The sequence below is a fragment of the Bubalus bubalis genome, chromosome X, assembly GCF_019923935.1.
Source record: "Bubalus bubalis isolate 160015118507 breed Murrah chromosome X, NDDB_SH_1, whole genome shotgun sequence".
Taxonomy (NCBI): domain Eukaryota; kingdom Metazoa; phylum Chordata; class Mammalia; order Artiodactyla; family Bovidae; genus Bubalus; species Bubalus bubalis.
Genome location: NC_059181.1, coordinates 141,465,090 through 141,478,488, shown reverse-complemented (window position 1 = coordinate 141,478,488; position 13,399 = coordinate 141,465,090).

The window sequence follows — 13,399 nt, the reverse complement described above, 5'->3', positions numbered from 1 at the left end:
AACCAGTCCATTCTGAAGGAGATCAGCCCTGGGATTTGTTTGGAAGGAATGATGCTAAAACTGAAACTCCAGTACTTTGGCCACCTCATGTGAAGAGTTGACTCACTGGAAAAGACTCTGATGCTGAAAGGGATTGGGGGCAGGAGGAGAAGGGGACGACAAAGGATGAGATGGCTGGATGGCATCACTGACTCGGTGGACGTGAGTCTGAGTGAACTCTGGGAGTTGGTGATGGACAGGGAGGCCTGGCGTGCTGTGATTCATGGGGTTGCAAAGAGTCAGACACAACTGAGCGACTGAACTGAACTGAACTTACAGCTATACATTTCTCTGTAAACAATACTGTAGCTGCATCACATAAATTTTGTATGTTGTATCTATATTTTCATTTATCTCAAAGTATTCTGTAATCACTCTTGTGATTTCTTTGGCCCATTGTTTATTTAGGAATATGTTGTTTAATTTCCACATATTTGACTTCTATTTCCTATGTGTACACCTATGTTCATTACAACATTATTTATAATAGCCAAGATATAGAACAATCTAAGTGCCCATCAATGGATGAATGGATAAAGAAGATATATACAATGAAACATTACTCAGCCATAAAAAAAAATGAAATCTTGCCATTTGTGACAATATGAATGGACCTAGATGATATAATGCTACATGAAATAAGTCAGATAAAGACAAATACTGTATGATTTCACTTATATGTGCAATCTAAAACAAAATAAATGAACAAACATAGCAAAACAGAAATAGAAATATAGAGAATAAACAGGTGGCTGCCAGAGGGGAGGGGGTGGGAACAGGACAGAAATAGGTAAGGGGGATTAAGAGGTACAAACTTCCAGTTATAAAATAAATGAGTCACAAGGATGAAATGTTTAGTATGGGGAATATAGTCAATAATAATGTAATATCTTCATATGGTGACAGATGGTAACTAGACTTATCATGGTGATTATTTTGAAATGTTAGAAATATCAAATCACTATGTTGTATATCACTATCTTGCCTTGAGAACCCCATGAACAGTATGAAAAAGCAAAATGATAGGATACTGAAAGAGGAACTCCCCAGGTCGGTAGGTGCCCAATATGCTACTGGAGATCAGTGGAGAAATAACTCCAGAAAGAATGAAGAGACGGAACCACAGCAAAAACAATACCCAGTTGTGGATGTGACTGGTGATAGAAGCAAGGTCCGATGCTGTAAAGAGCAATATTGCATAGGAACCTGGAATGTCAGGTCCATGAATCAAGGCAGATTGGAAGTGGTCAATCAAGATATGGCAAGAGTCAACGCCGACATTCTAGGAATCAGCGAACTAAAAAGGACTGGAATGAGTGACTTTAACTCAGATGACCATTATATCTACTACTGTGGGCAGGAATCCCTTAGAAGAAATGGACTAGCCATCATGGTCAACAGAGGAGTCTGAAATGCAGTACTTGGATGCAATATCAAAAAAGACAGAATGATCTCTGTTCGTTTCTAAGGCAAACCATTCAATATCACAGTAATCTAAGTCTATGCCCCAACCAGTACCGCTGAAGAAGCTGAATGGTTCTATGAAGACCTACAAGACCTTTTAGAACTAACACCCAAAAAAGATGTCCTTTTCATTTTAGGGGACTGGAATGCAAAAGTAGGAAGTCAAGAAACACCTGGAGTAACAGGCAAATTTGGCCTTGGAATATGGAATGAAGCAGGGCAAAGACTAATAGAGTTTTGCCAAGAGAATGCACTGGTCATAGCAAACACCCTCTTCCAACAACACAAGAGAAGACTCTACACATGGACATCACCAGATGGTCAACACCAAATTCAGATTGATTATATTCTTTGCAGCCAAAGATGGAGAAGCTCTATACAGTCACCAAAAACAATACTGGGAGCTGACTGTGGCTCAGATCATGAACTCCTTATTGCCAAATTCAGACTTAAATTGAAGAAAGTAGGGAAAACCACTAGACCATTCAGGTATGACCTAAATCAAATCCCTTATGATTTTACAGTGGAAGTGAGAAATAGATTTATGGGACTAGATTTGATAGATGGAATGCCTGATGAACTATGGACGGAGGTTCGTGACATTGTACAGGAGACAGGGAGCAAGACCATCCCCCAAAAAAAGAAATGCAAAAAAGCAAAATGGCTGTCTGGGGAGGCCTTACAAATAGCTGTGAAAAGAAGAGATGTGAAAAGCAAAGGAAAAAAGGAAAGATATAAGCATCTGAATGCAGAGTTCCAAAGAATAGCCAGGAGAGATAAGAAAGCCTTCCTCAATGATCAATGCAAAGAAATAGAGGAAAACAACAGAATGGGAAAGACTAGAGATCTCTTCAAGAAAATTAGAGATACCAAGGGAACATTTCATGCAAAGATGGGCTCGATAAAGGACAGAAATGATATAGACCTAACAGAAGCAGAAGATATTAAGAAGAGGTGGCAAGAATACACAGAAGAACTCTACAAAAAAGATCTTCACTACCAAGGTAATCATGATGGTGTGATCACTCACCTAGAGCCAGACATCCTAGAATGTAAAGTCAAGTGGGCCTTAGAAAGCATCACTACGAACAAAGCTAGTGAAGGTGATGGAATTCCAGTTGAGCTATTTCAAATCCTGAAAGATGATGCTGTGAAAGTGCTGCACTCAATATGCCAGCAAATTTGGAAAATTCAGCAATGGCCACAGGACTGGAAAAGGACAATTTTCATTCCAATCCCAAAGAAAGGCAATGCCAAAGAATGCTCATCTCACACAGTCGTAAAGTTATGCCTGAAATTCTCCAAGCCAGGCTTCAGCAATACGTGAACCATGAACTTCCAGATGTTCAAGCTGGTTTTAGAAAAGGCAGAGGAACCAGAGATCAAATTTCCAACATCTGCTGGATCATGGAAAATGCAAGAGAGTTCCAGAAAAACATCTACTTCTGCTTTATTGACTATGCCAAAGCCTTTGACTGTGTGGATCACAATAAACTGTGGAAAATTCTGAAAGAGATGGAAATACCAGGCCACCTGACCTGCCTCTTGAGAAACCTGTATGCAAGTCAGGAAGCAACCGTTAGAACTGGACATGGAACAACAGACTGGTTCCAAATAGGAAAAGGAGTATGTCAAGGCTGTATATTGTCACCCTGCTTATTCAACTTCTATGCAGAGTACATCATGAGAAACGCTGGACTGCAAGAAGCACAAGCTGGAATCAAGATTTCCAGGAGAAATATCAATAACCTCAGATATGCAGATGACACCACCCTTATGGCAGAAAGTGAAGAGGAACTAAAAAGCCTCTTGATGAAAGTGAAAGAGGAGCGTGAAAAAGTTGGTCTAAGCTCAACATTCAGAAAACGAAGATCATGGCATCTGGTCCCATCACTTCATGGGAAATAGATGGGGAAACAGTGGAAACAGTGTCAGACTTTATTTTTTGGGGCTCCAAAATTACTGCAGATGGTGATTGCAGCCATGAAATTAAAAGACGCTAACTCCTTGGAAGGAAAGTTATGACCAATCTAGATAGCATATTCAAAAGCAGAGACATTACTTTGCCAACAAAGGTCCATCTAGTCAAGGCTATGGTTTTTCCTGTGGTCATGTATGGATGTGAGAGTTGGACTGTGAAGAAGGCTGAGCGCCGAAGAATTGATGCTTTTGAACTGTGGTGTTGGAGAAGACTCTTGAGAGTCCCTTGGACTGCAAGGAGGTCACGAAGGAGATCAGCCCTGGGATTTCTTTGGAAGGAATGATGCTAAAGCTGAAACTCCAGTACTTTGGCCACCTCATGCGAAGAGTTGACTCATTGGAAAAGACTCTGATGCTGGGAGGGATTGGGGGCAGGAGGAGAAGGGGACGACAGATGACGAGATGGCTGGATGGCATCACTGACTCGATGGACATGAGTTTGAGTGAACTCCAGGAGTTGGTGAGGGGCAGGGAAGCCTGGCGTGCTGCAATTCATGGGGTCACAAAGAGTTGGACATGACTGAGCGACTGAACTGAACTGAACTGATATTGTATAATAAGAACTAACATATGGTTTTAGGTCAATTATACTTAAAAAACAAATAAATAGAAAAAGAGATCAGATTTGTGGTTACCAGATGGCAGAGGTTAGGGGGAAGGGGAATTAGATAAAGATGGTCAAAAGTTACAAATTTCAAGTTATAAGATAAACAAGTACTAGGTATGTAATGTACAACATAAGTATAATTAACACTGCTGCATGTTATACCTTAAAGTTGTTAAGAGAGTAAATCTTAAGAGTTCTCAACGCAAGGAAAAATAATTTTTCTCTTCCTTTAATTTTGTATCTATATGAGATGATGGATATTCACTAAACCTACTATTTCATCACTTCATGACATATGTAAGTCAAATCACTATGCTGTACACCTTAAATTTATACAGTGCAATATGTCAATTATATCTCAATAAAACTGGAAGCAAAAAAGGCTTTTATTTCCTTTTCATCTTCTGCATAGTTTTTCTGTCCATTATCAAAAGTAAGGTGTTGAAATCTTCACTTATTGTCGAATTCTCTAATTTCTTGTTTCACTTAAGTCAGTTTTTGCTTTATGTATTTTGGGGCTCTGTTGTAGGTGTATATGTTTATAGTTTATATATGATCTTGGTGGAATGACTCTATCAATATATGATGTTTTCCTTTGTGTCTAGTAATGATTTCCTTTTTGGTGTCCACTTTGTCTGATACTAATAGAGCCACTCCAGCTTTCTTATAGTTGCTATTTGCATTATGTATACTATTCCATTTTTTAATTTTTAACCTATTTGTATCTTTGAATCTAAAGTATGACTCCTCCAGTAAACAGCATACATTTGGATCTTGCCTTCTTTTATCAAGTCTGATATTCTCTGCCTTTTGATTGGATTGTTTAATCCATTCACTTTTGATTTTATTATTGATGGAGTACTTGAATTGATATTTCCCTTTTTGTTTACTGTATACAGTTGACCTCTGGACAACATAGGTTTGAACTGTGTGGGTCCACTTATACATAGATTCTTCTCAATAAATCCATACTACAGTATTACACAATCCTTGGTTGGTTGAATCCTCCAAAGCAGAACCGTGAATACAAATGAACGGCATCTATGGAGGGCTGACTATAAATTATACTTGGATTTTCATCTGCAGGGGTGAGAGAGTTGGGGCCCCATGATGCTCAAGGGTCAACTTAATTTCATGCCTTTTATATTCCTCTATTCTTCCTTACTACTTTATTTTGCATTCAGTTCAGTTCAGTGGCTCAGTCTTGTCCGACTCTTTGTGACCCCATGAATCGCAGCACGCCAGGCCTCCCTGTCCATCACCAACTCCTGGAGTTCACCTAGACTCACGTCCATTGAGTCAGTGATGCCATCCAACCATCTCATCCTCTTTCATCCCCTTCTCCTCCTGCCCCCAATCCCTCCCAGCATCAGAGTCTTTTCCAGTGAGTCAACTCTTCGCATGAGGTGGCCAAAGTACTGGAGTTTCAGCTTTAGCATCATTCCTTCCAAAGAAATCCCAGGGCTGATCTCCTTCAGAATGGACTGGTTGGTTCTCCTTGCAGTCCAAGGGACTCTCAAGAGTCTTCTCCAACACCACACTTCAAAAGCATCAATTCTTCGGTGCTCAGCCTTCTTCACAGTCCAACTCTCACATCCATACATGATCACAGGAAAAACCATAGCCTTAACTAGACGAACCTTTGTTGGCAAAGTCATGTCTCTGCTTTTGAATATGCTATCTAGATTGGTCATAACTTTCCTTCCAAGGAGTAAGTGTCTTTTAATTTCATGGCTGCAGTCACCATCTGCAGTGATTTTGGAGCCCAGAAAAATAAAGTCTGACACTGTTTCCACTGTTTCCCCATCTATTTCCCATGCAGTGATGGGACCAGATGCCATGATCTTCGTTTTCTGAATGTTGAGCTTAGACCAACTTTTTCACGCTCCTCTTTCACTTTCATCAAGAGGCTTTTGAGTTCTTCTTCACTTTCTGCCATAAGGGTGGTGTCATCTGCATATCTGAGGTTATTGATATTTCTCCTGGCAATCTTTATTCCAGCTTGTGTTTCTTCCATCCAGCGTTTCTCATGATGAACTCTGCATATAAGTTAAATAAGCAGGGTGACAATATACAGCCTTGATGTACTCCTTTTCCTATTTGGAACCAGTCTGTTGTTCCATGTCCAGTTCTAACTGTTGCTTCCTGGCCTGCATACAAATTTCTCAAGAGGCAGATCAGTTGGTCTGGTATTCCCATCTCTTTCAGAATTTTCCACAGTTTATTGTGATCCACACAGTCAAAGGCTTTGGCATAGTCCATAAAGCAGAAATAGATGTTTTTCTGGAACTCTCTTGCTTTTTCGATGATCCAGCATTGTTATTCAGTCACCAAATAGTGTCCAACTCTTCATGACTCCATGGACTGCAGCATGCCAGGCCTCTCTGTCCCTCACTATCTCCCAGAGTTTGCCCAAGTTCATGTCCATTGAATTGGTGATGCTATCCAACAGTCTTAACCTCTGTCTCCCTCTTCTCTTTTGCCTTCAGTCTTTCCCAGCATAAGGGTCTTTTCCAATGAGCCAGCTGTTCTCATGGATATGTCTGGACTATTTTTGACCCTTTGCATTTCCATATAAATATTATAATCAGTGTGTCAATTTTTTTAGTGGAATAAAAATAACCTATGCTGCTAAAGAATCTGCCTGCAATGCTGGAGACCTGGGTTTGATCCCTGGGTTGGGAAGATCCCCTGGAGAAGGGAACAGCTACCCACTCCAGTATTCTGGCCTGGAGAATTCTGTGGACTGCATAGTCCATGGGCTCACAAAGAGTCAGACATGACTGAGCGACTTTCACTTCACTTCACTTCACTTCATTGGTATTTTGATTACTATTCCGTTCAGTTTACAGACCAGTTTGGGGAAAATCAATACTTTCACTGTACTGAGTCACGTAATCCATAAACATGGCATATCATTCTATTTTTTAAATCTTTTTCTGAATTTTCTCAATATATTTTAGTTTTCAGTTTACAGCTCTTGGGTATCTTTTGTTAGATTTATTCCTTATTGCTTGATGTTGTTTGATACCATTATAAATGGTATGTTTAAAAATTTCATTTTGAAATAAAATTTCATTTCTATTTACTTGATGCTAGGATATAGAAATACTATTGATTTTTTATATTTTTATATATAAACTATCCAGTAGATTTGCTAAATTTGCTTATTAATTCCAATAGATTTTCTGTATATTCTTTTGGATCTTTTTTTTTGGGTGCAAATCATGTCATAAATAATGACAGTTTTATTTCTTCCTTTCCTACCATATACTCTTTATAGCTTTCCCCGGTGTTATTGCCACTGGACTCCAAGCTTCGTTGAATAGAAGTTGTGCTAACAGACTTCCTTGTCTCAGTCCTGATCTCAGGGAGAAATGTTTCAATAATTCATCATGATGTTTGATCTAGAGGGTTTTTTTTTTATAGGTACACTTTATATGATTAAGAGTTTCTATTACTAATGTGCTATGAGTTAATTTTTTCCTAATCATGAGTGAATGTTGTATTTTTAAAGATTTGCTCTCCATCCATTGGATCATTCCTACTGTGGCTGCAAATTAATCTATTTCACCTTTTAGTTCTGTCAGTTTTTGCTTTTTATCTAGTATGGGTGTGTATGGCTTTAGAATTTGTAATATTCTCCAAGTCGACTGATTCTTCTATTTTTACAAAATATTCTCTATCTCTGATCATGTTTTGCCTGTGATTAGCACAGCTGCCTCAGCTTTCTTGTGGCTAGTGTTTGCAGAATACATCTTTTTTCATTCTTTAACTTTCAACTTATATTTAAGGTGTATCTTTTGTAAGCCATTTGTAGTTGAGTTTTATTTTTATCTAGTCTGACAATTTTGACCTTTTGATTGGTATATTTCATCCATTCACTTTTTAAAAAATAACTTTATTGAGATATGATTCACATACTACAGAATTCACCCATTAAACTGTATAACTCAATGACTTTTAGTAAATTCATAGAGTTGTACAACTCAATGACTTTCAGTATATTCATAGAGTTGTTCAACCATTACCACAATCAAATTTTCAACATTTTCATAACCAGACAATTCACTTTTACTGAAATTAGAAACATGTTTGGGTCTTTTACTCCCACTGTTTTTCTTCTATTTGATTCAGCTGTTTTATGTTCATTTCTCTTTTTCGTTTTCTTTTACGTTAACCTTTGTTGCTATTCAGATTTTCTCTTCTAGCCCGTGGCTTGTACATTCTTTGTTATTCTTTCAGTGATTACCCTGGAGATTACACGTGTATCCTTAGCTTATTGCAGCCCAATACAAAGTATTGCTTTTCTTCTTTACCAATAATTTTATATAACCTTAAAGTTCTTTAACTCCATTTACACTCCCATTTTGCATTATTGTCTTTATACTTTAAAAAAGGTACTTAATTCACAGAATTGCAAATTTCAGAGATAGGCTAGCTTTCAGGGATAGGTGGACTCAGGATCTTACATCCAAAATAGACCTCTGTCCATCTACCATCTCTGCTTCCTTCTGTTTCGGATTCATTTCAGATAGGCGATCCCACTGTTATATTAAGCCTTGGAATCTCAAGGTACACAACCTACTGCTTAGCAACCCAGTGGGGGAAAAAATGCCTATACCATAATACTTCCAGCTAAAGTTTCAGGGTTGGTGCTTGCTGGCTTGTTATGGGTTCATCTTTGATCAAATACCCTACACTCAACCAATCATCATGGTATTTTATTGATCACATCTGTATCACATGCCTAACCCTGAAGTTAGAGATTGGAATGAACTCCACCCAAATTCCATGGTGTTGTTATGCATTTAAATTATATTTTACACCCTACTAAGCATTACTATTACTGTTTTGTACAAGTAAATCGATCTGTTTTTATTCCAATATTTAGTTCTCTATAGCTCTTCATTTTTTCCTGCATTTTTAGTATCCCTCGGGGATCGTTTTCTTCTGCTTAAAGAATTCCTTTTAGTGTAGGCTTGCTGACTATAAATTCACTCAGATTTTGTGTGTCTGACATAAAATAAGTATGGCACCTTTGTTTTTCAAGAATATTTTTACTGACTGGATTTTTACTTTTGTGGGTCACTTTCCTTCATGCTGTAATAACACCATTGTGTTCTGGCTTCTATGGTTTCCGTTGAGAAGTTAGTTTTTTTTAATGCAGTATTTTATTTGCTAATTGCATAATTAAAATGGCATAGTGTTTATACTTTTCATGTATCACCTATTTGGAACTGGTACATTTCCCTCAAAATGTGTTATTGTTTATAAATGCCCTCTAGATTGAATAGCTGTATTTTTCAAGGCATAATAGTATATTGCTTTAGTTTGTTGTGGCAATATGCTTCCATTTATAGATATTTAAATTTATAAATCTAATTTTTCAAAGTTCTTCAAAATGAAATGAAATGCTTTAAGCATATATGTCTAAATCCACTGTGCATGTCTCTCTCTCTCTCTCTGTGTTTGTTTTATTCTTTTTTTCTTAAATGTCTTCTTCTGATCTTAGATTTCACTTGCTCAAAAACATCATCATCTACCATTTCATTATCAACTTTCCACATCACAACTCATTCACTCACTGAGGAAAGAAACTTTGAATCATCTTGGAATCCTTTCCTTCCTCCATCTGTTTATATTATATCACAGAATATAGGAAGCAGGCAACAGAAATGCATCAGGAGAGATGCTTAAGTTTTAACTATTTATCTTGAAATGTGTAGAATGGGATTATGTAATAAAGCAAATGATGTAAGATGTGAATGTAAATCCATATTTCAAATTGTCTTCTTGATAATTAGAAAAACTTTTGCCTGACTTTTTGTTATATCTGCTTAGAGTGTCTCAGTCTTCACCTTGAAATAGAGATGAAGAAGCACTTATATTGGGATGATGGGAAACCTCTGCTCTTCCATTTTCTTTGCTTGTTTTGTGCTTGCATCATTAGCATTCGCTTCAACCCATGGCTTCTTTGCAAAGATCTTCTGAAATATTTTGTCCATTGTATTAGAGTTGGTTTATCTCAAATTAGATAACATTATGCATAAACATATTTAACCCTCCACAGGTAAACTGCAAGACTAAAGAGCCAAGGAATGTGGGAGAACACCATGAGCAAGTCATTTGCTTTGTGGAACTTCTCTTTGACTCATGAATCCCTCAGGCTTTGTTTGTGACCATCTGATATATGGATCCAGGGAAGGTGCTGATGTCAACTTGTATATTAAACATTAGTGAAGCTACTTTTAAAATTTTCTTTGGATTAAAAAAACTATCACTATAAGCTCTAATATTTTCTTACAGTACCCAATGGTGCATCTTGCACCTCCCCTCGGGATATACACCCCATTGGGGATCATTACTATCTACTGTCCTGAAATGACCCATAAGTAACAGAACTTCACTACAGAAAGTCAGGCAAACGACAGTGTACATTTTTCTCGCTCTTTCCTGTCTCAACCCTAAAGTTCTCAGTGCAGAAGAGGGAAGAGAGAGCAAAAGAGAAGGAAACCCCCTACTCTGTTCTAGACTCATGTTGGAACTCCTCCTTGCCCTGAGAAAAGAATTTTGAATGAACTCAAAGACTGAAGCTTAGAAATCAGCATAACTGGGGAATTCCCTGGTGGTCCAGTAGCTAAGACTCTGCACTCCCGATACAGGGGAGCTGGGTTCAATCCCTGATCAAAGAACTAGATCCCACATGCCACAACTAAGACTCTATGCAGCCAAATAAATAAAAACAAATATTAAAAAAAAAGAAATCAGCATAACTGGATCTTAATTACTAAAATGAAACTCATGGAAGGGGTTGGAAACTCTTGGGATTGGACCAAGACATCATTGAAACAAATGAAAAGATAGAAAGGGATTTTCAACCTAGTAGGATGGTCATCACATTAAAAAAAATCCTAAGGAAATATCATATTTTGAAACTTCAGAGATATCCAGTTGTGGACAAGTCCAAAAGACAGAGAGTGAAGGAACTACAGAGAAAACTGGGCCAGGCCAATGGAAGGACGCACGGCAGCAGTATCACTGTGGGGTGTGACACAAGCCTTCCAGATGGATCGTGTAGATGGTCTTGCCAAGAGACTTGGCCAGTCTGGCATAAATGAGTGGTGTGGATCACCTAAGATCTCAAGCACAGCCTCAAAGGTGAGGACATATTGGCTTGGATCTAGGCTTTGCCATTTTCACTTTAAGCATGTTGCTTAACCTCCTTAAGCCCCAGTTGCCAGAACTGTAAAATGGGAATGATAATAGTACTGGTCTTATAGGGTTGCTTTAAGGAGTAAATAAAGGTAAATGGGCACATAGTAAGTGCTCCAATAAATGGTAGGTAGAGTCGTCATTGTTATCACCATCACCTTCTTTATCATCAGATGGTTGCAGTTGCTTCTGCTGAAAGTGAAACATTTGGTAAATTCTTTACCTGCTCTGCTGAAAATGTTCCATCTTGAAAGAAGATATTGGCTGCCTTTCACAGAACTCCTATGTTATTACGGGTACTGTGCTAAAAGCATTTCTCACTTAATTGCCACATAACTCCTACAAGATGGACTGTTGCCATTGTTCAGTCTCTGAGTCATGTCAGACTCTTTGTGACCCAATGGACAGCAGCATGGACTGCATTTTACAGATAAGAACTATCACCGAGTTTTAAAGAGCTTAGTTCACCAATTTGCCCAAGTTCACAATGCTTGTTGGAGACAGAGCCCTACTATTTCCACCGAACCACAGTGCCTCCCACTGAGCATGGACCTCATTCTGGAGAATCTGCTAATAATATGGAAATGTCAGTAACAAAGAAAGGGACTGGGTTGACAGCAAATTGCAATTGTCAGAAAAAGAACTAAAGGCTTACTCATAAATGTACCTTGATTTTAGGGAAGTCAACTTCAAAATGTTCCAGGTTGCAAAGTCATTTTTAAGACTTCTTTCGCTTTTTTTTTTTTGAAGGTAATTTGGCTTTTTCTCTTTGGTTGCTTCTAAGACTTTGCATCTGACTTCTGCAATTTTACTCTGACATCACTATAAGTGTTTTTTTGTGTATGTGTACTTAGCTTGTATGTGGTTCCATCTGTGTGTTAATGTCTTTACTTGATTTTGGAAAATGCTCATCCATAATCTCTTCAAATATTACTTCTGTCCCAATTGTTCTCACTCCTGTCCTTCTGGGACTTAAAGGACATTTATATTAGGCATTTTCAATGCGTCCCACATGTCTTTTTGTTCTGTCTATTTTTTATTCTTTTTTCTTTCAGCACTACAATTTAAGTGTTATGTATTTAACTCTCAATTCACTGATCCTGGCTTCTGCCAGGTCTGTTTTGTTGTTAAATGTTTCTAGCTAGTTCTTAATTTCAGATATTAGTTTTCTGTTCTATAATTTCCATTTGATTCTTTTTTCCAGCTTTATTGAAACATCATTGACATAAAATATGGTGCAGGTTTAAGGTATTCAATGTGATGATTTGACACATGTATATATTACAAAATGTTTACTGTGATTAGGTTAACGCATCAACCTCACACATTTACTGTTTTGTTTTTGCTATTGTTATGGCAAAAATACTTAAGATTTACTCGTAGCAACTTTCAAGTATTCAATACAGTATTGTTAACTACCCTCACCATGCTGCACATTATGTTCTTGGAATTCATTCATCTCATAACTGGAAGTTTGTATCTTTTCATCAATATCTTCCCATTTCTCCACCACCCCAGCCCTGGTAACCATCAGTCTCATCTTTGTTTGTATGCCTTTGATATTTATTTATTTTAAACAATATTTATTTATTTATTTGGCTGCACCAGGTCTCAGTTGCAGCATGTGGGATCTAGTTCCTTAACCCGGGATCAAACCTGGGCCCCTGCGCTGGAGGCGCGGAATCTTGATCACTGGATGACCAGGAAGTCCCCCAACTGTCTTTCTCATTTGACTATAAACTCCATGAGGAAAAGAACCCTGCCCATCATGTTTACCACCATAGTCTCAAAGTTTAACCCATATGGTACTCAGTTAATGTTTACTAACTGAATGAGTGAGTGGATGAAAACAAGAAGGCAAGGGGACACGCATGCAAGAGGGTGTCATGGTTAACTAGGAATTAACTATTATGGATTGGTTAATTAACTAGTTGATTATTAATTAATTAACCAATTAACTTTGTCACTGAATCACATTAATTACTTATGTTAATTAGTTTATTAATTACGAATGAACTATTAACAAGAAGGAACTGAGACTTGCAGTAAATGTTGAAAACGAAGAAAATACACAAAAAGCCCAAAGGTAAAACA